The sequence below is a fragment of the Lissotriton helveticus genome, chromosome 1_1 (genome assembly GCF_964261635.1).
Source record: "Lissotriton helveticus chromosome 1_1, aLisHel1.1, whole genome shotgun sequence".
NCBI classification, from domain to species: domain Eukaryota; kingdom Metazoa; phylum Chordata; class Amphibia; order Caudata; family Salamandridae; genus Lissotriton; species Lissotriton helveticus.
In genome coordinates, this window is record NC_136057.1 from 1,279,462,168 (window position 1) to 1,279,486,672 (window position 24,505).

Consider the following 24,505-nt stretch of genomic DNA (forward strand, 5'->3'; position numbering starts at 1 on the left):
ATATTCAATCTCTGAGAAACATTTGGGTCTAGGAACACCCCACACATTGGCGGGCCTGCCAAATATAACCTCATGGGGAGAAACTCCTGTCTTAGAATTCACTGTTACTCTTGTGGAGAGCAAGGCAAGGGGAAGCGCGTCTGGCCAACGCAGCCCTGTACTCTCCTGTATCTTGGCCATTTTTAACTTCAATGTACCGTTAAATCTTTCAACCAAACCCGCCGCCTGTGGATGTTGGGCTGCGTGGAATTTTTGAGAGATTTGTAATCCCTTACAGATCTGTTTAATCAGTTCAGCATTGAAGGACGTGCCGTTATCGCTCCAGATCACCCTGGGTAAACCATACCTACTAAAATACTCCTTGATCAACATCTTAGCTGTCGATATGGCTGTACAGTCCTTTGTTGGAAAAGCCTCCACCCACCTACTGAATGAGCATACCACCACAAGGACGTATTTAAGGTTATTCACCCTTTCCATTTCAATGTAATCCATCTGGATCACTTCAAAGGGGTAGGATGGAGGTGCGAAATTGCCTACAGGGACGGGTGTTCCCTTCCCAGGATTATGTCTTAAGCAAACCATGCACTGCTGTACCAAATGTGTCGCCACCCTGGAAATGTTCTTATTACTCCACACCGGATCTAATAATTTACATATCCCTTTTGTACTTATATGAGCTGGTCCATGTGCCATCGTCACTACTGGGAGAACGTATGCATTCGGGAGCAACCATCGTCGTTTGTCTGACACATCCGTCCAACACTCATCCGAGTCCAACCGCCCCCCTCCATCCTTCCATTGTTTCAACTCCTCCTCAGTTGCTTTCTCTTGTATGTTCCGCACACTCTGTACAGTGTCTGCAAACATGTTAACATCTGGTACCCATCTAGCTGGTCCTGCCACGAACATTCGTGGAAGTTTTGTCCTAGCAGTTTCTTTAGCTGTTTGGTCTGCAAATGCATTCCCTCGTCCTACATCATCCACCACTGCCTTGTGTGCACTACACTTAATCACTGCCAATCGTTTGGGGAGTGTCAAAGCTGTCAACAGTCGTAATATCAATGGGCCATTTTGAATTTTCTGTCCATGTGATGTCAAAAATCCCCTCTCCGCCCACAGTCTCCCATAGCTATGAGCCACGCCAAAGGCGTATTGGCTGTCCGTGTAAATGTTCACATCCAATCCTTCACTTAATTCACAAGCTCGCATCAATGCTATTATCTCTGCAGCTTGAGCTGAATTGTACGGGACTCTAGAAGTCTCTACCACTGTTTTTAAAGTCGTGACTGCGTATGCTGCCGTTGTGGTACCATCTGCTAATTTAAAACAGGACCCATCAACATACAGCTCCCCATCGGGATCATCGAGGGGCTTATCTGTCAAATCTATTCTTCCCTTTGTTTCCTCCTCTGTCCGAAACAGGCAATCATGGACCTCATTGTCTTTCTCATCTGAAGGGAGGGGTAATAGCGTGGCTGGGTTCAGGGTGGCACATCTTTTTATCGTTAAATGTGGTGCAAATAATGTCATCTCATAACCCGTTAGACGAGCACTAGTTAAATGCTGCGTCTGTGTCCTGTTTAGCAAAATGTCCACGGCATGTGGTACCATTACTGTGAGGGGTGAGCCCAGTACGAGCCCTGCCGATTGTCTTATCGAGACCGCAGCAGCCGCTGTAGCCCTTAGACAGCTCGGCAATGCTCTTGCCACGTTGTCAAGCATAGCAGAGAAGTAAGCACAAGGTCTCTGTTTCCCGCCAAAACTCTGAGTTAGGACAGACAGCGCGCAACCTTCCGCCTCGTGCACGTAAAGTACAAAGGGCTTCTGGTAATCGGGTGTTCCCAAGACAGGTGCAGAACATAAAGCAGTTTTTAATGACTCAAACGCTTCCTGACATGCTGGAATCCAAGGTAGGGGTTCGCGCCCTTCTTTAGTAGTCAGATACAGAAGGGGTTTTGTTAGTAAAGCATAATTAGGTATCCACTGACGACAGTACGATGTTATGCCCAAAAATGCGCGCACCTCTCGCTGCGTGTTAGGTATAGCCATGTTAGTTATCGCCTTGATGCGCTCCGGCGTCAGCCTTCTCCCCTCATTCGATAGGAGATGACCGAGGTAGGTAACCTCCTGTCGACAGTATTGGAATTTAGGAAGAGACACCTTGTGTCCCTTACAGGCCAAATGATGCAACAATTTAACAGTAGACTCACGGCATCCATCCTCTGTATCTGAGGCAATGAGAATATCATCTACATACTGCAACAAGACATTCCCCTGTGGGAGCTCCAAATCATCCAACTGTGCTTTCAAAGCTTGACTGTAAATACTGGGACTTTCCGTATAACCTTGGGGAATTCTACAAAATCTAAAGCTGCGGCCAGCCAATGAGAATCCGAAGAGATAACGGCTTTTTGGATGCACAGGGATACTAAAGAAAGCATTCTTAAGATCCAGTACAGAAAAGTACTTAGCTGTGGAAGGTATCATGGTCAAAATAGTGGTGATATCAGAGACCACCGGATACTGAGGCTCAACCACCTTGTTAATGTGCCGTAAATCAATCACAAAACGATAGACATCAGGTGTACCCTCGCCTGCATCACCTGAGGGTCTCTTAAGTATCGGAAGGATGGGGCTATTGCAACTGTTAGAATCTGTTTCTTCTACTACCCCAGACCGGATCAAGTCCTGTATTATTTGCAGCAGAGCCCTCTCCCCATCCCTAGATATTTTATACTGGGGTATCCGAGGCTACTTCGCTCCCACCTTAACTTTTATGGACACTGGGTCAATGTCCATCTTCCCCACATCAGTATCGCTGCTGGCCCACAGACTCCCAGGAACACCCTCCAACTCAACCGGGAGTGGCTCATCTTTCGAGAAGCACTGCTGCGCACGCGCGACAGAAGGACCCAACGTGAGGTACACACCGTCTGGAGAACAGTAAATTGTAGCATTCAATCTTTTCAACAGGTCCAAACCCAATAAATTCTCACCACAATTCGATGTTAAAAGAAAAGGAGTCAACAGTGAAAGGGCCAATCGTAAGTGCAAGAGGCTTAGAGATGGGGCTAACCACTGGGGTACCGGAGAATCCCACAGAAATGTTAGTCTTGCCAGACAGAGCCGTCCCGGACCTGGGAATGTGCCACAGAACTTTTCGTAGCACCTGTATCCACTAAAAATTTCTGAGGGGATCCCGACAAGTCTACCGTTACATAAGGCCCACGTTGATCAACATCCACAGAAACAGGTCCCTCGCTCTGCCCTATGCTGTCCTAGTTATAAGAAAATCCTGTCAGGTCATCCATAGCATATGCATCGTTATAGTACTGCCGATCTCCGTAATCGTCACCCTCCTTTTGAAAGTGCTGCCTGTCTCTTCCCCCGTCGAAGTAATTCCCACCTGGTCTCCTGCCTTCTTCAGACTGCCTATTATCTTTATTCGCGTCTCCCCGTCCCCTGCCCTGTCCAGCAGTGGACCGGAGCAGTGGACAGTCTTTCCACCAGTGCCCCTCCTGTTTGCAGTTGGCGCACTGGTTCTGGCCCAAACGCTCTTTTCTCTCCCCTTCCGTAGCTACCTCCTCCTCGACCAACCGCCATGGGCGGAGCTCCACGTCCCCGTCCCTTCGCCACTTGCTGCAATAACACCTTTGTCTTCAAATCCTTCGCCTTCTTTTCTTGCCTGTCTGTTAACAAAAAGTCGCAACCCGCCATCTTGAGCTATATCCTGCCTGCTAAAATCCATGAACGTTTCCTCAAAACGGGTAAAGAAATCTGAAACTGCCTCATCCTTTTTCTGTCTGCAGGCCGTCAACTTGTCCCAATCTACCTTTTTAGGTGGGATGAGTGAATGCATATACTTTATTATTCGCCCTGGCAGCGCTAGTATCTCAGCCTTCGGTTTTTCTCCTGGCTTCCGCTCCTTATCCCAATCTTTGAACTCTTCCCAAGTACCACCCAACTCTTCTACATGATCTGAACCCTTCACCTTTCTCCACACATCCACGGGAACCGATAATCTGAAAAACAATTCAATATCTGCTAAAGTCATGACCGTCGAGGAAGCTGCCTCTGTTAATTCCTTGTAATAAGCCGTTGGATTTTTTCTCGAGTCGGGCAACTGAGCCTTCAAAGCTAATACCTCGCTCCTTTTCCAGGGCGTGTACACCCACTGTTCCTGAAAATGACCGTCGACACGAGCTCGGGTCACAACCTGTGTTGTAGGGTCTCTTATCTCGGGTACCTCAGGGTGAAATATAGGATGCACTTCCCGCATCGGGTGTACCCCAGGGTAGTGGGGTTCCCCCGCCTCTGGCAACTCGTTTTTATATTCTAACAGGAACCTCAGACTACGGAACACATCCCTTATTCCAGTGTTGGCCCTATAGGCATTATTCTTGATATCTCGGAGAATCGCTGGCGCCTCCCCAACATATCCCTGTTCCCACAACGCTATCAATGTCGTCGACATATGCCACAAAGCATGTTGCTGCATCAGAGGCTCATAGTCTTTCATGGTAGACCAAATGTCTTCCAATGAATAAATGTTATTTCTGGCCCATTGGCAAGCTTGGTTGGCTACCATTGTCTTCTCATCCAACCCAACAGCCGAACGTGTAAGTAACTTCCGTACCTGAGTAAACAGTCCGCCTCCCGCTCCTCTAGAGGGGGTCAGTAGCGCGCTTTGAGGGGTAGCACTGGCTGAAACGGCGGGAATATCAGAATCAGTAGAGAACACCGGGGAGAGCACAGCGGGTACAATTGGGCTTGCCGCGGAGTAAGAGAGCAGGGGTGTAGTGACAGAGGGGGGAGTTCGTTCAGCCACGGAGGAAGCAGGTGCACCGGACAAGGGAGGGGCACCCATTTGGGGAACTGAAACCGCCGCCGAGGAGGTGGAATCCACCAACACGGGATACAAAGACTGCGGGGCATATGGGGGAGGGGGTCGGTTGTTCAAAATGTCCTCCATTTCATCCTGTTCATCTTCTCTCACCACATAGCTCTTATTATCCAATAGCCTAAAACGTCTATCTGCGCGTTCAATTCGCTGTTCATTCTCTTTCTTAGTGTGTTCCCTAGCTTTCTGCACCATCGTCTGTGCCGCTCTCTTTTGAATCACTTTCTCTTCCCTCATTTGCCGTTCTCGTACCTCCTTCTGCCACATCCGCAAAGAATCGAACATACTCTGGCGGCTGCGCCTAGCAAACAATCTATCTTGTAAATAATCTAACTTTGCCCCATCAAAAGAGCCAAGCAAAGGCCACTGCAAATCCACATTATCTTTGGTATATTTATGCCACAAAGTAGAAAACAAAATCGGGGGCAAGCCATGCTTAACGTACATGTCGAAATTGGGAGAGCCCTCCACCGGGGCAGGTTGGCTCTCAGCCAATCTAACGTCTGAGACCTCACCACAGCACCCTAAACACCGTAATTTACTGAAACACGGCATCCTGTTCTCACACAACCACACACTAGCAGAAAAACTCGCACCTGCACTCTTGTTCACTTACCGGTAGATCACACACACAACTTCAGTACACACTACCTCAAATCCGTACCAAAACACGTGTTACACAATGGGACAAGGCCCGTCGACCAAGTCCTGGGGAACCTGGATCCTACCGCAGACCGAACAGCGCACACCGCTATTCCGAGACTGGGGAACACATCCGTCTCCCGGGCAACACTACAGATCGGCATGCGCTACACCACGTGGGACTCAGTGCTCATCCCCTCGAACCACCACCCTAGGTGTTCGGGTGAGCCCCGATATCCCTCCGTGGCAAGTCACCCGCCGCCTACAGTATTATCCGGTCGGATGACCACAAAACAACGTTCAACCAATCTCCGCCAAGTCTGTCAGAGCGCCACTTGCACTCTGAGTTCCCCGGAGCACACTAGCCCCAGGAGCACGCCAGCTCCTCCAATCACCAGAGACGCACCGGTCCCTCGGAGCACTCCGGCTCCTCCAAGCAACAGTCGGACCACTCATCTTCTATGCGCGGTACCAACTTCTACCGTTCTCCACCTCCGGCTGCCTGGACCAACACGGTCAGCTCCAAAGTTCCGCCTTCTGGACTCCGGCGTAGGATCATGGACCGGGACCTCGTCCGATCAGCAGGGCGGGGCAGCGCTGCGAGAACCAAGCTCGGCATCAAGTGGGTACCCGGGCCCGCCATGCCGACCAGAGGGTCCCCGGCCTTCTGCTACCCCCTTACGGGTGAGAAAGGTCCTAATCGCGGAGTCCCTGGTCGGGCGCCATCTGATAAGCGTGGCTCAAATCCACCCGAGTGACTTACAGCACTCACCTATTATTACCCAATAATAAGCCAGCCGGACAGTGGAGAAGAATAAAAACAATTAGTTTTATTAGGCCATAAGCTCCCATATGAGAGGGCCCTGTTCGACCTCACCCCTAAGAGTGTGCCGAGAAGGACTGACTCCCGTCATTACAGTAACACATTATAATGCGAAAAAGCAGAGTAAGGCACGCCCATTTGTGGAAAAGTACTGAACCCCTGAGATGGTGAACAATGGTCTCATACAGTAGGCATCTGCACCTGGGATTGCAACATTCCCCTATCAGCCCCCAAGGACACGGAGCCAGGCTTGAGCATCTCCAGCACATGAGAACAGAGTGATAAGGAGTTTCGCTGGTAGTTTCAGTCACAGTGGGCCGAGAAGTAAAAACTGCTGACATGTGGAATATTCCTATTCCTACGGGAGGGGGGATGAGCAAGTGCAACTCGCACGAATAGGGAAATGCATCAAAATGGTGGCACACAGGCTAAGCTAAGAACACTGAAATAATGTCACACGCATAAATGAATAACTAATAGAAGAATATAAACGTAAATGCATAAATGAATATATCAGTAGTTAGACGCATTCTGCTAACTCATAAGCATAATGTATACAGTGGGCGGGGCATGGATAAATGAAACCTATCAGGGTGATCTGCTTGAATGTGTGCTGTCGCTCCCTGAGTGTCAAGTGAGGTTGAAGTCCCCCATCATGATTGTCTCCCATTGCAAAGCCCCCTAGTAGGGCTAACGTATTGTGTATGAACGTCGCCTGGTTAGTGTTAGGTGCGTATACTGATGCTACTGTGCATTGTTTCCCTTGGATCCGACCCCGTACCATAATTACCCTCCCTTCCTAATCAGTTTTGTAATCTTCGGGTTGGAATTTGAGGGAAAAAGTGGAATAGGAGAGCCACTCCATTATGTTTTGTGGAGGAGAAGGATTTATATATTAGAGGGTACGCCTTTTGTTTTAATTGGTGGTCTTCAGCTCTTTTAAGGTGTCTCTTGGAGTGCAACTATATCATAGTGTTGGTCAGGGAGTTATTTCCAGACCTTCTGGCATTTGGCGGGTAATTCATGCCCCTAACGTTCCATGAGAGACGTTTCCATCTTCCCCTCCCTCTCTGAGCCCTCCCGTTGTCTCCTGATGTCTTGAGCCTTCCTCGTCCAGATTTGTCACCTGAATGTGTTCTCCCCTGTGTCCCATTTAACCCAAGCCTCTGAAATGAATACCCCCAAACAAAATAAAACGAGGAAAGTAAAGATCTAACCATATAATACTTGGCAATAGGACAATGTGTCCCCAAACTAGTCCGTCATTATGGTAAAGGTTATGCATCAGGGGCAAATTGGACCAATGTCTGCCACTGAAATATCTGTACCTGTTCTCGTCAGAAGATACAATTGTTTCGCCTTCTTCGATCTTATTGACACTATTCTTAGGTGGGTGCCTGGGCATTTTACTTGTGTAGGGTTCAAATTTGTTATGACTAGGTTGCGGAGTGGTTGTAGGGGCTGAGTTGCATCAAGTCTTTATGCTGTCTGCCTGGTGTCCGCTCTTCTGCCCAGTCTCATCAGCATCCTAAGGAAGCAGACCCTATTCCTGTATGGGTCTTACTTTGGTCTGAGAGGTTAATGCGTATGCCACTTGTCTCCATTTCGTGTGCCTGTAGGAGAGTTTCCGCTTTGCTCTCGACTATCCATGTTGGTATCGTCTGCCGGCATTCGGGAGACCGAGAATTGTGTGCGCTTCCTTGATATCCGTTACGCGGCGTACTTTATTGCGGAATTCAGAATCCAAGCCAAAGGTGTAAGTCTATCTATATTTAATGTTGTCATGTTTCAGTTTTTCTGTGATGGGTCTAAATTGGTGTCTGTGCATGAGTTGCTAGTGCGATATCCTGGTACAGGTCACATTTGATTCCCTGGAACTCCACTGTCCTTTTTCCTGGCAGCTTGTAGGATAGCCTCTTTTGTTTTGAACGAGTCTAGTTTAGCCAAGATGTCGCGTGGTCTAGTCCTATCTCCTTGATTAGGTCTTCCCACTCTGTGCACTGTTTCCAGTTTAGTTTTGATGGCTTGTTGTCACCAATGTCTCCCCGTAGAGACCAAGTATGAAAGCCTTGAGATCAGGGCCCTCTGCCCCTTCTGCCAGGTTTTGGATTCTTATGTTCTCTTGTCTTGACCTGTTCTCCAGATCTTCATGTTTCGTCAGGACCGCCCTTAGTTGAGTTTGTAGGTCTGTAGCCTCGGTCTCCACATCCATCACTCTGGCTCCCACTGAGTCAATGTCCTGTTAAAGTGTGCTGAGTCGGCACGAATGTCTGCCCTTAATGTTTCTAGTGAATTTGTCATGTCCGCCTTAAGTTCCTCCCGTTGTTCATGCTTGAACTTCTGGAGAGATGTGAGGAGATCCCCCTTCTTTCGTGTCATTTTATCTCCCCTCCTGTGGTCGGTTGTGAATTTTTGGTACTTTTAGGGGTGAAGTACGTGTTCTGCTGTTTTTTGTGTGCAGCATAAAGGTGCTCCCTGTCTCCATACTTTGGTCGCAATCAGGTTCCACTGGAAATTGACATTTGTGGTTGTGTGGTCTCCTTGCCTTTTCAGAGTCCCCTGGTGGGCCGTACTTGGTTGCTTGTGGTATCCGTGGTCGCCGTGGGGCCTTGTGGGAGGGCCTTGAGTTGTAGCCTGAGCGTGGACAGCTCAATGAATGTCCTTGGTTTTGTTCCACCCGGCAACTCGTCTTGGTGGTGAATTCATATCCCTTTCTTAAACTGCTTTGTGGTTCCTCCCCCTTGTTGCCTTTGCTCAAGTTGTATCTGTCTGCCTGTGCTCCTCAGATTATTATTGTTGAGATTTTCGTTCTCCTAGCGTAATATTGCACTGTGAATGTATTTGCTGTGTGTCTCCCTGCTTTCTTTGTCGTTTATGCTGCGCTGTCGTCAGTTGCGATTTGACTGTCTGTAGTCAGGCCTCTTTCTTCTTACTGCGCATCTCGCACAGGTGTCATTTTAGGGTCAGGCATGTAGATACTATTGATGGGGAGCCAGTTATTGCTTTACCTGAGTTCCCTGGGGCTGATCTGTGCAGACTTCAGAGTCGCTGGCTGCTTGATAGCCCCCTCCTGGCTTGAGCCTTGTCAGCGGCCTCCGCTGCTCTCTTTTGTTGGGTCTTGTAGAGTCGCCATTTTAGGGTCAGGCATGAGTGGGCTATTGGTGAGGAGTCAACTGTTGCTCTTCTGAAGTTCTCCGGTGCTGATTCGTATCGGCTTCAGTGTCGCTGCCTGCTTGATGAGCACCCACATGGTTCAAGCGCTGTTAACGGCCCCTCACTGCTCTCCTTTCATTAGTTCTTGCGGCTTATCCATGCACTTCCTACTTTCCCCACTCACTACATATCCGGTGCTTGTTCCCGGTATTCCCTTTGTCTCTGCGTCATGGAAGGAGGGGATGGGCAGGAAGCGGCGACACACAACTTCTCCACCAAAGCAGGGAATGTCATTCTTTGCTGCACTGGATCTCCTCTGCCTCGGACGCAAGCAGTCTCCTACGCTGGGCCTGTCTCTCACCCGCACGTCATTAATCGGCTGCCATCCGGTCGCCGCTTCTCTGGTTTGCAGCACCAGACGTGTCCTGGCCACTTGCCCTCTACTACCGGGTAAGGATCACCTGTTTACGTGGGTTGAAACAATCGTTTTCTTCTGTATTTCAGAGTTCGGCCGCTGAGCCATCGTGGAGCACGTCCATATGGCCATCTTGGCGGGCCATGCCCCATTACATACCTTTTAACTCAATCCTGTAACTGTTATGCTAAGAGCTTTCATACTTGCCCAATATTCTCTAAAATACACACTTTGTCACATATCATGCAGATAAATGACCCCACCCCTCATGTATACCATTGAACCAGAACATGGAATTTTACTCCAGCTCTGAAGATATTTTAACCCTCACTCTGACATGTTCTCTCCCCCACCCACATTTGTGTCTAGTTCTACCCTTGCACAATTGTCCTTGGTCTGATGCCATCTGCCCATCATTTGGGTCTGCTTCGCCCTGTGGAGACGAAAAATGCACAGGATGCTCAGCAACACTTCTAATCACCATTAATACCGCTCGAAATTGCTGAAGCAACTTCTGCATTGGGAGATTACTCGAATCCTCTGTTCCCTCTTAAAAATCACTGTGAGCCAGCTTGGTGAGGTTCATGTTTTATAGGCCTGAAAATGGCTGCAGCGTGTGACTATGGGATAAGCAACTCTCACAGGATCTCAGTCTCATAAGTGGTCCCATAGCTCTTGTGAAACCTGGAATTGCAGGATAATGATTTTGCTCTAAACATCTTGGTCTCCAGTTGGGTCTTCAGTTTCCGACTACTTGAAGCAATGTCTTCTTTTGGTGCAATTGTGTATCTTGGATGTCTTTGCTTTAGCTTTTATCTATGTAACAGTGCTCCTTACAGTTAGTTTCGATGTAGGGTTCCATGTTGACTGCACCACTTTCCTCTCTTATGCAGGCTCCAACAAGTAAGCTATGTAGAAATAGATCTGCAGGTGGACAGTTAAGAGAGTCAGGTCTTCTGGTGTCCTAAAAAGACTTGCTTGCTTACACTGTCAGTCTGATGATCCCCTGGTCTTACCAGGGCTGTTTCTCAGACATTGCATTGGGACCACATATCTTCTCAACAGTATTTCCTCTTCTATCCATGGAGGAAAGGAGCCAGATTTCTACACCGTTTTGAGCCCTACCTAATTTGAGAACGTGGTTCCTGATGAGTTGGACTTTGCCTGTCTCTGATTCTTCTTGAAAATATTGCACATCCTAGCAGGTCCTTGGACTTTTTTCTGCAAAGCAAGGTACATAATCAAATGGACGAGACTCTGCAATATTCCTACAGTTTAGGTGTTTGCTTTAGATACTTGTAAGGCGTAACTTGTCTTTATTGGGTTCACTGAGAAACTGTAGGAGAAAGCTTTTCAAACAGTTAAAAATGTTGTTAAACTATGTCTGACTCCTATCTGACTTGTAATCTACATGTGCCATCTGTTGTGCAACATTTAGCAAGTCAGTTTAGCTTACAGACTTGCCTACATTGTTTTCATCATATTCCGCCTTTTACAATTCAGATGGAAGAGAGAACGCTTAAAATTTCAGCCACAAATGATCAAGGCAATGATCTCGGAATTGCATCACATAGTAACGCAGGGGACCATCCTTGGAAACATCCGCGTGAGGACTGTGCCAGGGAAACAACCCTGGTACATGGAAGATCTATGTTGAGGATCTCATTTAAAAGGAAAGGTATAATTTATTTTGGAGCTTTTAAAATAACGCAGCTGATTTCTGAAAAGTGAAAGAGGTCTTTACAACTCAGGGCAATGTGATAAGTACTTGATCTGCATCTGAAAGTGAAGTGGAAGAGAAATTACAAAATAAATACATTAAGATGACAGGTGAGCTGTATGAATTTGTTTTGGCATCATTTGAACCATTATCGCATTTAAAAGATGCATTCATTCATTTGTTGACTGTACCTAATTGTACTTGGAGAACAGCAGTAAACAGTGCTGTACATCAGATAAATAAATTTGTATTAACCGGCAGTTCTGGCAAGGAGGATGGAGTGAGGGTGTGGTTTGTACTCGACTGAGACATGGAGCACTCGTGATGACAAGAATTTGATATGTCTACCAGCAGTAAAACAAACTACTTTTATAAAATTGATACTGCAGCATTACATGGAAATGCTACAGTGGAAAGTCTCATCAGCAAACATGAACAAAGTGAGCAGAGTTTGGCTGGTTTAATAGTAGATCCTTTAGGGAGAAGATCATCCTAGTGACGTGCTGCCTGGAAGTTCTTATTCACAAACATGCAGCAGTGATGAGATGTCTCCCCAGACACCTAGGAGCTTCCACCGTTCTGCTTGATACAGATTCCAGTCTGTAGAGGAAATCTTTCTCCTCAGGCAGATAAAGTATAGTAAGGGCAGCACAAAACCAGAAATTCAAGCATTGCACACTGGAGGGGCCTTTGACCCCAGCTGTTTATGCAAGCAGGTCTAGGGGGGCAAGGGCCTGCTGGTGGGGCCTCTTCCATCCCCCTGACCAACCTTGTCATCATTAACAGTTCCCCTGCAGGGAATTCAGCTCTTTGGGCCCACCTGTCTTAATTGCTATTAAGATCCATCTAAGAGTGCTGTCACTGAACAGTTCTCTTAATAATCTCAAGGACTCTTACCAGACACTCTTCTTACATGAGCCAGCTCTCACAGACATTCATAAGGCCCTATAAAGGTCCTCTGCTGCCCAAAAAGAAACCCAGGGAAAACCTTGTGCATTATAAGGCAGTCCTTAGCCTGCCTGTGAGATACACTGGTTGTCCTGGAAGAACCTTGGGTAGTCCTCTAAAAGTCCTCAGGGGACCAACAATCAACTATCAGAAATCCCCACCATGTCCCCTCATTCATCCTTAGTTGACCTTCAATCAATCAATCATATAACTTGTAAAGCGCACTACATACCGCAAGGGTTTCAAGGCGCTGAGGGGTGGGGAGGAAAAGGGTGCTGTTGCTACTGGTTGAACAGCCAGGTCTTGAGTTGTCTCCTGAAGGTTAGAAGGTCTTCGGTTTGTCGTAGGATGAGGGGGAGGGTGTTCCAGGTCTTGCAGCGCGGTGGGAGAAGGATTTGCCTCCGGCTGTGTTTCTACGGATGCTTGGGACGGTGGCCAGGGAGAGGTCTGCGGAGCGGAGTTTCCTGTTGGGTACGTAGAATGAGAGTTGACTGTTGAGATAGGCTGGGCCGGTCTTGTGGAGTGCCTTGTGTGCGTGGATCAGGAGCTTGAAGGAGATTCTTTTGTCGACCGGGAGCCAGTGCAGGTTTCTCAGGTGGGTGGTGTTTGTGGTCGCGGCGTGGGACGTCGAGGATCAGGCGTGCAGAGGCATTCTGGATTCTTTGCAGTCTGTTGATGAGCTTGGTCGAGGCTCCGGCATAGAGGGCGTTTCCGTAGTCGCGTCTGATGCTGACTAGGGCCTGGGTGACTGTTTTCCTTGTGTCTGTCGGGATCCATTTGTAGATTTTGCGGAGCATACGGAGGGTGTTGAAACAGGAGGAGGAGACAGCGTTGACTTGTTTTGGTCATGGTGAGTTTCGAGTCGAGGATGACTCCCTGGTTGTGTGTGTGGTTGGTGGGTGCGGGGGGTGTCCCCAGTGATGCGGGCCACCAGAAATCGTCCCAAGCTGAAGGATTGGGCCCGAGGATGAGGATCTCCGTTTTGTCTGTTCAATTTAAGGCGGCTATCCTCCATCCAGTCGGCGACGGCCTTCATTCCCTGGTGGAGGTTGGATTTGGCGGTGAGGGGGTCCTTGGTGAGGGAGAGGATCAGTTGCGTGTCGTCGGCGTAAGAGATTATGTTAAGGTCGTGATGTCAGGCGATGCGTGCGAGAGGCGCCATGTAGACGTTGAACAGGGTCGGGCTGAGGGAGGATCACTGTGGGACGCCGCAGATCTTGGAGGCTTCGGAACGGGGGGAGGCGGACTCTCTGGGTTCTACCGGAGAGGAAGGAGGAGGTCCAGTCCAGGGCCTTGTCTTGGATCCTTGAGTCGTGTGCGTCGCGTGCAGTTGCAGACGGTGTCAAAGGTGGCGGAGAGGTCCAGGAGGATCCACTCAGCTGATGCTCAGACCCATTCTGACAGTGCTCGGTCTATCATCTCCACTCTAACTCTCCATTGGTACCCATCCACTTGCCTTCAGCCCACCATATGCAGTGGCATGTGGTAGGGAACGGTGGTGGTAGAAAAAAAGAATTGTTTAAAGCATCCAAAAAAACGTACCTGCTGCTCGCGCCTCCAGCCGCTGCCTCTCCGCAGCCTATCCTCATCGCAGGGGATGCACCCGGGATCCCAGGCTCCCTAAGCCAATGACAATGCTGCAATGCAGCGTTGTGATTGGTTCTCCTAAGTTCCCCATAGCCAATCACAACGCTTCATTGTAGTGTTGCGATTGATCTGAGCGCCATGGTTCAGCTCTGGGACAGGGAGCCTGTGCATATTCCCCACCAGGCTTTGTAATGCAGCCTGGTGGGGGACATGCAGAGTGGGCACAAATGTTTGTCCGGCCCAATATGGCCAGTTAAACATTCATGTGGTCTTTGAGTGGCCAAACCACTCTTCCCCTGGTCAGCTCCACCCCTCCCATACCTAGGAACGGAAAAAGAAAATAAGCGTTTCGTTATTTTCTTTTTCCTCTGCAGTGCCTTAAAGCAGTGGGGCGATGCTCCTCCGCCTTAGCAGTCCCAGGATGCTTGTTTCCGGTCCAGGGAAGACATGGCTTGGCAGTTCGGGGCTGGACTGTTCCCATGAGGCACAGGGTCAGATTGATTTGATATGGCCATGTCTGAACTAGGGTGGCGGAGTGAGCTAAAGAATGATGATGGATTAAACCCAGATAATTTGACTGGGGGTGAGTGCTTGCATTGTTAAAAACTCCGTCCATCATCCCCTTTGGTTTTGCTTTGTTTGCCCTAAGTTGGCAGGGTATGCCCAGACGTGGGTCCCTTGCTCACTTTGACACTGGATTCAAGCTAGCCTGGCTGATGACGGTTGATTAGCCAGAAACTGGTCCCAGGATGCTTGTTTCCGGTCCAGGGAAGACATGGCTTGGCAGTTCGGGCTGGACTGTTCCCATGAGGCACAGGGTCAGACTGATTTGCATATGGCCATGTCTGAACTGCGGTGGCTTAGTGAGCTAAAGAATGATGATGGATTAAACCCAGATCATTTGACTGGGGGTGAGTGCTTGTATTGTCCATCCGTCAATCATCCCCTTTGGTTTTGCACTGTTAATCTATCTTCCTCACAGCACTGCCTGTAGGTCTAAGATTCATAGCCTAGTACGATATCTTACAGTTCCATGACCACTGATCTAGAGGAAGAATTACACTTTTATAGTCTGTTGTCAAGGCTCTAGCTCCCTCATGATAATGGATCAGATCCTGCCCCATTGTCAGGTGCTTCAATGGAATAGAGCATGTGCAACCTGCACCCAGATTGGCAGAGAATAACAAAAGTGAGGCATGGGCTCGCCATTGTACAGCTTGGGTACAAATTTAGACTTGCTGCTTTCCAGCGCCATATTCGACCAATGGTGTCTTAACATTGCCTCCTTGACTTCTCATTAGTCAAGAATATGATATAGACTGTTTGAAAGCATTATTGGAACAACCACATATACTCCCACTACTTCCTTGTCAAGAAGAAAAGCCAGAGGGAAGAATTTTGTCTGATTATGTCCCTGAAAACATCAAGTAGGTGTGCCAAGAGTTGGAAGTTCAGATGGGTTTCATCCAATATTTTTTTTTAATGAAAGCTGCCCCTCTATCTCTTTGTGTGGCATTATCAGTTGCCTTCCCTTATCTGGAAATAATCTTGATCGAACTGGCTCCTCAAAGCCAGTTTTCAGCTGAAGCTGCAAAGAGCATTGAAGACAACAGACCTCCTTCAAGATGCAAGTCTCCAAATCAATAGTGTCCTCCCTGCATATGTCTTCTGTGGGGCTACACACCAAAATGTCGTCCACATACTGTAAAAGGGTGCTTTTGCATTTTAGGTTTGCTAAATACTTTTTCACTTTCCTGTTAAAGATACTTTGGGACTCAGAATAGCCCTGGGGGAGCTTTCTATAACGGTACTGAGTTTGTACATAAACTCTGTTAAATACGGACTATTCGGGTGAACTGAAATGCTAAAGACTTATTTTTCAAATCAATCCCTGAAAAGTAGGTGGCATCCGCAAGAATGTTTGACAGTATGACTGATGGGTCTGGAACTACTGGAAATTATGGAATTACTATATCGTTCAGGGGACGGAAATCTTGAATCATCCTCCAAGTTTCCCCATTAGCCTTATCGTATAAATACGTGTATTACAAGATGAGGTTCTCTCATACATTACTCCCTGATCACGTAGCGCCTGTATTGTGGGACAGATGCCTTCTTCTACTGCTTTAAATAAGTTATAATGACATACCCCGGGCAGTATCGCACCAGGTTTCAGTGTTATTTTCACTGGCTCAGCTCCTTTAATCAGTCCTGCATCATGTGGTCATTTTATCCACAGACTCTCTGGTATGTTTGCCAAATCCTTTTCGCACATTGTACTGTCTTGTGCGTGTTTTGATACTGTCCTATGTTGCAGGTTTAATGGGAATATCCATTTGAAATACCACGGTCTCAATTGAAGGGCTATCATCAAATATTTCTTCATCTGATATGTCGTTTAATAGGATCCGTAAATACTACTGATTGCCATGTTGCTTGTCCTTTGACAAATGCTATCAATAATGCATAATGTGGCTTTATTTCAACGGACCCTTATCTCGAACACCATGTCAGGCTCTTTTATCAGATCCACATGCCTCTCTGGTCTGAACAATAGTTCTTTTGGTATCTGCACTTTTTTCCCCTAGTATCGCTGGTGTATGTGCTATCAAAACCTATATGCCATGCAAAAAGGCCTCTGTATCCACAGGAATCGCTCTGACCGGTTTACCAAGTCGCTATGAGTGGCAACATCCTACCTGGTGTGATACCACACATGTAACATACCATCGACCCATCTTCCAAAAAAGAGATGGTCATATTCAGCTTACTTGTCAGGTCCCTCCAAGAAGACTGACCGGTGCATCTGGGTAATAAAGCAATGGTTCTTCAATCTGCGTGTCTCCTATTGGAAAGGAACCCTCCTGACATCCCCAGAAAACCTTTGTGTGTCCATTGACTTGTGATTAAGTGGTAGTGTTCATATCTTTATACAAGATTTAATGGTCCCAGAATCAATTTAAAAACTATAGGGGTGACCTTCTATGGCTACCGTCATTGGGTTCCTCATCTGATATGTGGGTTGTCGATAGTATTGGACACATAATGGTTGCCTATGGGCTTTTACTTAATGAAAATTACAAGTTCAATGATCAACTCGTATGCCTGGGCACAAGTGTATGTTGCATCAGCAACAGTTTTCAATAAAATGTTTAAACAAATAAGTTTGTTGTGAGTTGCTTCTTTATTTGTTGTTCATGAGTTATCCAGATATCTTAATGTTACTTCACATTTAATATCTTCATGAGCGAATTTCATCAGCTTTTGTACATTTTAATCACCAAAAACATGGCCTCCAATGGCCTCCCAATGCATTTCGGCGCAAACCAGCGCCTTTGTCAAGGGATCTGAAAGTTTTAAATAATAATCATTACCACCATATCTATCGCAGTCCACAAAACTAACTGCACTAAAATAGTGCCACTAAACTGTTACAAAATATCCTAGTGCAAAGTTGTTTAAACAATAAATTTGTTGCATACTACATAAAATGCTATTTGGAATCGCGCTGCGTGTATCTAAATATTACTCATTCATTCTAAATCTGAGAACATTTACTGGGGGTGCCTACTACTGCACGGTACATCTAATCTAAATGGGGCGCGTCTACAGGCAAAAGGTCTGGCTACGCAATAGCGGGTGGTTCTGTGACGCTTTAATGGCACGAAGCCGCGTTCTCTCTTTCAATGCTAGACTCAATGTTTTAAATAGCCCGTTCCCTGAGACTTGAAACCAAGCCTCTTAGTGTAATTACGCTTATCGAAGTGAGTCGAAAACTCGCTCTCGTGGGTTTAATAAGCTCTGCTCAAACGCTTAACTCAATGCTACAAAGATATAGGCTGCCGAGCCTGTAAATGCATTCGCGCTTACCAGATTAAGACGAGAAGTCGCTCTCAACAGTTTGCTAAACTCTGACTCTTCCTACGTTGAATGGCAAAGGCGGTTAAGTAAATTAAGGGGAGGAGTAAAAACTCCTAGCCCAGCGCTGTGCATCTTGGTACTAGTAGGCAACAGCCTCACTATACTACGAGTTGTACTACATCTAGGTACCCTACGCAATGCATTTTGGTATAATACTTCAGAATGGCAATCAGAGCTCCCATGCATGGATTATATACACAATACAGACAATCAGTTTATAGGTAACATTGGAACTCCACCCTTTCATTTAGCCCAAATGGTTTAAGGGTCCTAAGACGATAAATCCAGTGATTTTCTCTTTTGAGCAGTTGGACTTTGTTGTTAGTTCCTTCATGTTTTTCCACATTTTCCAAGATACAGGCTTTCAAATCATTGAGTTCATGGCCTGCTTCCATAAAATGTACAGCGACTGTAGATTTAAGTTGTTTTGTACGGATGTTGCTTTTGTGCTCATTTAACCGGGTTTTCAGTTTGCGCTCTGTGTGGCCAACATACTGCAATTTACAAGGGCAGCTTAGAACATAAATTCTCCAGTATTACATCTTTCATAGATTCACATGCTTGTATCTTCCCCGTCGTCATGGTGGGAGTCTCACGGTAACAGAATGACCAAGCAGTATCATAGAGAAGAAAAACTGCATAGAAAATCCCCATAGGGGCTGTATTATTTGGTAACCAGACCATATCTTTGTTTGGACCAAAAGCCAGCCAATCAGCATTGCTGCCCTGCCCTCACACTCCCCAGCAGAAGCTTCCTGCCTCAGATTTCCAACCGCCTTCGTGTGATAAGGAGTCTCCCTGAGCTCTGCTCAGTTTTCTTCTGTTCCTGAGTGAACTTTTGACCTTTTGGAATCTTGTTTCCTGTCTTCTACATTAAGGTACTGTGTGTACTTATTTCTCTTATAATGGCTGACGGCTCTAAAAAGAGGCTGTTCAGGCCATGCAGGTCCTGTGGGAAGGCCAGACTGTTCTCTGAGGACCCACATGAGGACTGCCTTTACTGTCTCCACCCTAAACACCTGGTGAAAGACTGTAAGTTTTGTAGAAAATTTTCTGACAAAACTAAAAGAGACAGAGAGGCTAGACTACTGTTATGGCTTCAGAAGAAGAAGGCCACATCAGGCTCAGATTCTGAGGAGGGATCTTCTCATTCAACTCCCAAGAAAAGAAAGGCTTCTGTTTCTGTGGAGAGAGTGGAGTCTAAAAAGAGTAAAACTAAGGAGAAATCAACCGCATCTCTTCCTATTACTCCTGTGGTGAGACAGTCCAGTCTTAAGGAACCTGGGTCTGCACCCTCTACCAGCTCGCTGGCTTCTGCTCCAAGATCTGTGGTGAAGACTTCGGCTCCGTCAACGACGACTTCGTCGACGACTGTGGCTTCGTCGACGATAAGGTCTAAAGCTACGTCGACGACTGCGACGTCTACGATTACAACATCGACGAGTAAAATCTCAATGTCGACGAACAGGCCGTCGACGACGACCACGACGACTCCGTCGACGACAGGTTCGACGTCGAAGATGTCTACGGGGGCCCCGTCGACGAAGGTCCTGTCGACGAAGGTCCCGTCGACGAAGGTCCCGTCGACGATGGTCCCGTCGACGATGGTCCCGTCGACGAAGGTCTCGTCGACGATGGTTCTGACGACGGTGGTTCCGTCGACGAAAGTCCCACCGACGATGGTTCCGTCGACGAAAGTCCCACCGACGATGGTTCCGTCGACGAAAGTCCCACCGACGATGGTTCCGTCGACGAAAGGCCCGTCGACGACGGTTCCGTCGACGAAAATCGTGCTTTCTTCCGCAAAAGCATTCAAATCACCGCAGTCGAAGACCATGATCTCGATCCGGTCTTTTCAGTCTACAAGGGGTTCATCTACCATCAGTGAAGCTGCAGAGTTCACCTCGTGGACAAAGATTTCACCTTTGCCGCCGTCCTCATTGCTAGAGCAGGACTCAGATGGCGAGGAGTCCTCAGGTGCCGCCTACAGTCCTTCTCAGCTGCAGATAAAGAGCCAAGACACGGATGAAGAGGAGGTTTATTCCTTCAAGGACAGACCACAATCTTCCAGATATGAGTCATTTCAGGAATCTGGTGATTATGATGAAGAAGAGGAGGAGCAGCATGAGGACTCGAGGGAGGAAGATCATCAGGAGACGATGTCTATACCCCTCAACCTTGTCTCTGATCTTAGGTTGATGTTGAATGACTACTACCGTCGCTTCCCAGAGGCGAATTCCTCGCAACCAGCTAGGCAGACGCCTTTCTCTCAGACACCTGCAGCACCTGCTCAACAAGAACAGGGGGTGAGATCGCCGCAGGTTGTTACTATAAGGGACGACCTTACGGAATCCGACGAGGATGAGCAGCCTGAAGAAGGAGAACTCGTTCAGGATGCTTCAGGACAGGAATGGGACGAATACATTTTACCATCGACTGCATCGCCTGAACCACTCAAATCTACCTCCCCTCCTCAAGATATCGGAGGTTTTCATGATCTCATGGAAAGGGCGGCCAAAAGATTCAATCTGGATGTTGAGGTACAACAAACGGATTGTTTCTTGTATGACTTCAAAGATGAAAACAAGAGGTCGCTTCGCTCTATTCCAATTATCCCTCACATCTGGGAGGAGGGTCTGAAGATCTTGAAAACACCTGCGTCTATTGCGGTCTCAGTTCCCCGCATTGACAAGAAATACAGAGCCCCAGAGTCCACAAAAGCCTGCCTCATTGGGCACCCCAGGCCTGAATCAGTTGTGACGCAGGCGGCACAAAGAAATTCTAAGAACCCGGTGGCTACTTCCCTAGTGCCACCTGACAAGGAGGGAAGGAGAATGGATGGAGCAGGTAAGAGGTTTGCAGTCATGGCTGCCTCTACCATTAAAGCGGCAAATGCTATGGCACTGCTTGGACGATACAACAGGCAAATGTGGTCTGATATTGCACCCATACTTTCTGCTCTTCCAGAGGACAAAAAGGAGGAAGCGGCAGCCATACTTAAGGAAGGCTCTAAATCTGCTGCCGAATCTATCGACATCGCCATGGATATTTCGTCCATGGCCTTCAGGCAGATGGCGGGAGCGGTTTCGCTTCGCAGACAGGGCTGGCTCAAGGCGACGTCTTTTCGTCCAGAGGTACAGGCGAAAATCGTTGATATGCCTTTTGACGGTGAAAACTTATTTGGAAAGCATATCGATGAGGCGTTGCAAGGCATAAAATCGGACACGGATACAGCTCGAGCGCTGGGATCACTTCAGCAAGGAAGGTTTCAGTCCTTTCGGAGGAGAGGTTCAAGAGGTCAATTTAATCAAAGATCCTCTTTTCAATCCAAACGATATCAGCCGTACAATCAGCAGGGATATCGACAGTATAACACTAACAACCAATTCAGGTCCTCCAACTCCTCTTACCAACAACAGTCCAGAGGCAAATCTAACGCCAGGGGGAAACCTCAGCAGTCTAATAGACGTCAATGATTTCAGGCCGGCGCTCCCCACACAACGGATCCACGACAAAGACCACTATCTGTCTCAATTTTACAACAACTGGATGTCCATTACATCGGACAAATGGGTTTTAGATGTCATAAGCAGGGGCCACATTCTGGAATTTGTGGAGATACCTCCGGATCAACCCCCAGTACTCAGGCTCAGCAAACATCGCCAGGAAATGCAGAAGGAAGTTCTCTCGCTTCTGCAAAAGGGAGCCATAGAGGAAGTGCCGCAACATCTCAGAGGGAAAGGCTTTTACTCGCATTTCTTCCTCATCAAAAAGAAACAAACCCGGAAATGGAGGCAGGTATTGGACTTAAGGGATCTAAATCGATACATAAAAAAGATACCCTTCAGAATGTTATCGTTACAAGAAATTCTTCTACTGATAAAACAAAACGACTTCATGGCCTCCTTAGATCTCATGGATGCGTACTTCCATATTCCAATTCTTCGGAAGCACAGGAAGTATCTCAGATTTGTTGTGGAGAGTCGCCACTTCCAGTTCAAGGTCCTGCCATTCGGACTCAAGTCAGCCCCGAGGGTATTCACCAAATGCATGGCCCCGGTGGCAGCCCATTTAAGACTGCAAGGGCATTACATTTACCCATATCTGGACGACTGGCTGGTGACAGGTCCATCCTTCAGGGAGGCAGAAACATCTCTTCAGAGCTGCATCCGGCTGTTTCAGCGATTGGGCCTGAAGACCAACTTAGAGAAATCCTCGCTGACTCCGGCCAAGGGCATCCAGTTCCTGGGGGCATGGATATGCACCAGTGCAGGGAAAGCCTACCCTTCCGAAGAACGAATGGGAAAGATCATGAGGCTAACGGCAGCTCTTCAAGCAAAAAGGTCCACTTCCGTGAGGATATACAAATCCATGTTGGGGATGATGTCATCCTGCATCCCTCTGGTGCCAAACTGTCGGCTTCGAATGAGGCCTTTGCAGGAACAACTGGACGAGCAGTGGGCCCAGGCCAAAGGTACCTTCGAGGATCGCATTACCATCACGAGCCATATGAAGGTGGCAATGTCATGGTGGAAGATTCGAAAGAACTTGGATCAAGGCTTGAGCTTCATTCCTCTAGATCACGACTTCGTGATGACAACGGACGCTTCGCTGAAAGGATGGGGTGCGCATCTTCAGGAGCTGGAAATTCAGGGCCTTTGGTCAGACTGGGAAGCTCAGCTTCACATAAACATGTTGGAGCTCAAAGCGGTGTTCCTAGGTCTTCAAGCATTTCTCCCCAGAATACGCCAATCGTCAGTACTGATCCAAACGGACAGCACCACTACCATGTTTTACCTACTAAAGCAGGGCGGTACGAGATCCAAACAACTGTCGACATTGGCGCAAAGAATCTGGAAATGGCTCATAACCAATGGAATTTCAATTCAGGTTCAGCATATTCAGGGAGTCCTCAACACACGGGCGGACGCCCTGAGCCGTACTACCAAGGCGATGCACGAGTGGGAACTACACCACACTCAGGTTTGCCTCTTGTTTCAAAGGTGGGGCACTCCCACATTAGATTTGTTCGCAACGCAAAACAACTCAAAGTGCGTTCAATTCGCGTCCAGATACCATCAACAGGGCTCCAAGGGAAATGCATTCCTCATGGATTGGACAGGAAGGTTTGCATACGCGTTCCCTCCCTTCCCGTTGATACCGCGAGTACTGCGCAAAATGAGATTGGAACCGTGCCGGATCATACTGATAGCACCAGCCTGGCCGAGACAGGCGTGGTTTCCAGACCTACTTCTTTTGTCGAGGGGCGAGAAAATCCAGCTCCCGACATTTCAAGACCTCATCTCCATGCAAGAAGGGCAAATTCTGCATCCGAATCTACAATCTCTAAAATTGTCAGCATGGAACCTCACGAGCGGGAGTTTCAAAATCTAGACATTTCACAAGAATGCAGACATGTTCTCTCACAGGCTAGAGCTGTATCAACAAACAAAACATATGCAGCGAAATGGACACGTTTCTGCCATTGGTGCAGCAGACAAAACTTGCATCCGTTTGAAGTACCACCTGAAGGTATCCTCCCTTACCTGCTGTCACTATCTAAGGCAGGTCTGTCGCATGCCTCGGTCAAGGTACACTTGGCAGCAATATCGCGCTTCAGGCGGAAGCCAAATGAACCATCTCTCTGGTCCTCCAGGATAATAAAGGAGTTTATCAAGGGACTTTTTAGGGTTTATCCACCCATCCAACGCCCTCCTGTGCCGTGGCACCTCAACACAGTACTATCACAGCTTATGAGGCCTCCTTTCAAGCCTATTCACAAGTCAGATTTGCAGTTCCTGTCATGGAAAACGGCCCTCCTTCTCGCCTTAACATCAGCAAGGAGGGTTAGTGAAATCCAGGCCTTTTCAGTGGAGGAACCCTTCTTACAATTTCGTCAAGACAGGGTTATCCTAAGGACAAATCCTACCTTTATTCCCAAGGTGGCAACATCTTTTCACCTCAATGAACCCATTATTTTGCCTATTTTTTTCAGCAATCCTTCATCGGAGGCAGAAAGAGCCTTACATTCTTTAGACATTTCCAGATGCCTAAAGTTCTACATTGAAAGGACAAAAACGTTCCGCAAGTCCAAGCAATTGTTCATTGCTTTTGAAGGGCAAAGGAAGGGTCTTCCTTTGTCAAGACTGAGTATTGCCAGATGGATCTCCGCAGCTATCCTGAAATGTCATGAAAAAGCGGGGAAGCCGCTAGATTCTAAGGTACATGCACATTCCACAAGGAAGATGGCAACTTCGATGGCCTTGTTTGCAGGAGTGGCGCTGCCTGACATCTGCAGAGCAGCAACGTGGAAGAGCGTGCACTCTTTTACGAGACACTACTGTCTGGACACTGCGTGGAAAGAGGACACGGCAGTGGGACAAGCTGTTCTGA

General features: G+C 47.7%; 1 protein-coding gene and 1 long non-coding RNA gene across 4 annotated transcripts in view; one reads left to right on the top strand and one right to left on the bottom strand.

Moving 5' to 3' along the window:
* The window catches only part of FAM3C (FAM3 metabolism regulating signaling molecule C), a 429,441-nt gene that overhangs the window by 68,040 nt on the left and 336,896 nt on the right, over positions 1–24,505 (top strand). The gene's annotated exons all lie outside the window — the stretch shown is intronic.
* Positions 1–24,505, bottom strand: part of LOC144822788 (uncharacterized) — a 180,796-nt gene that overhangs the window by 3,229 nt on the left and 153,062 nt on the right. The gene's annotated exons all lie outside the window — the stretch shown is intronic.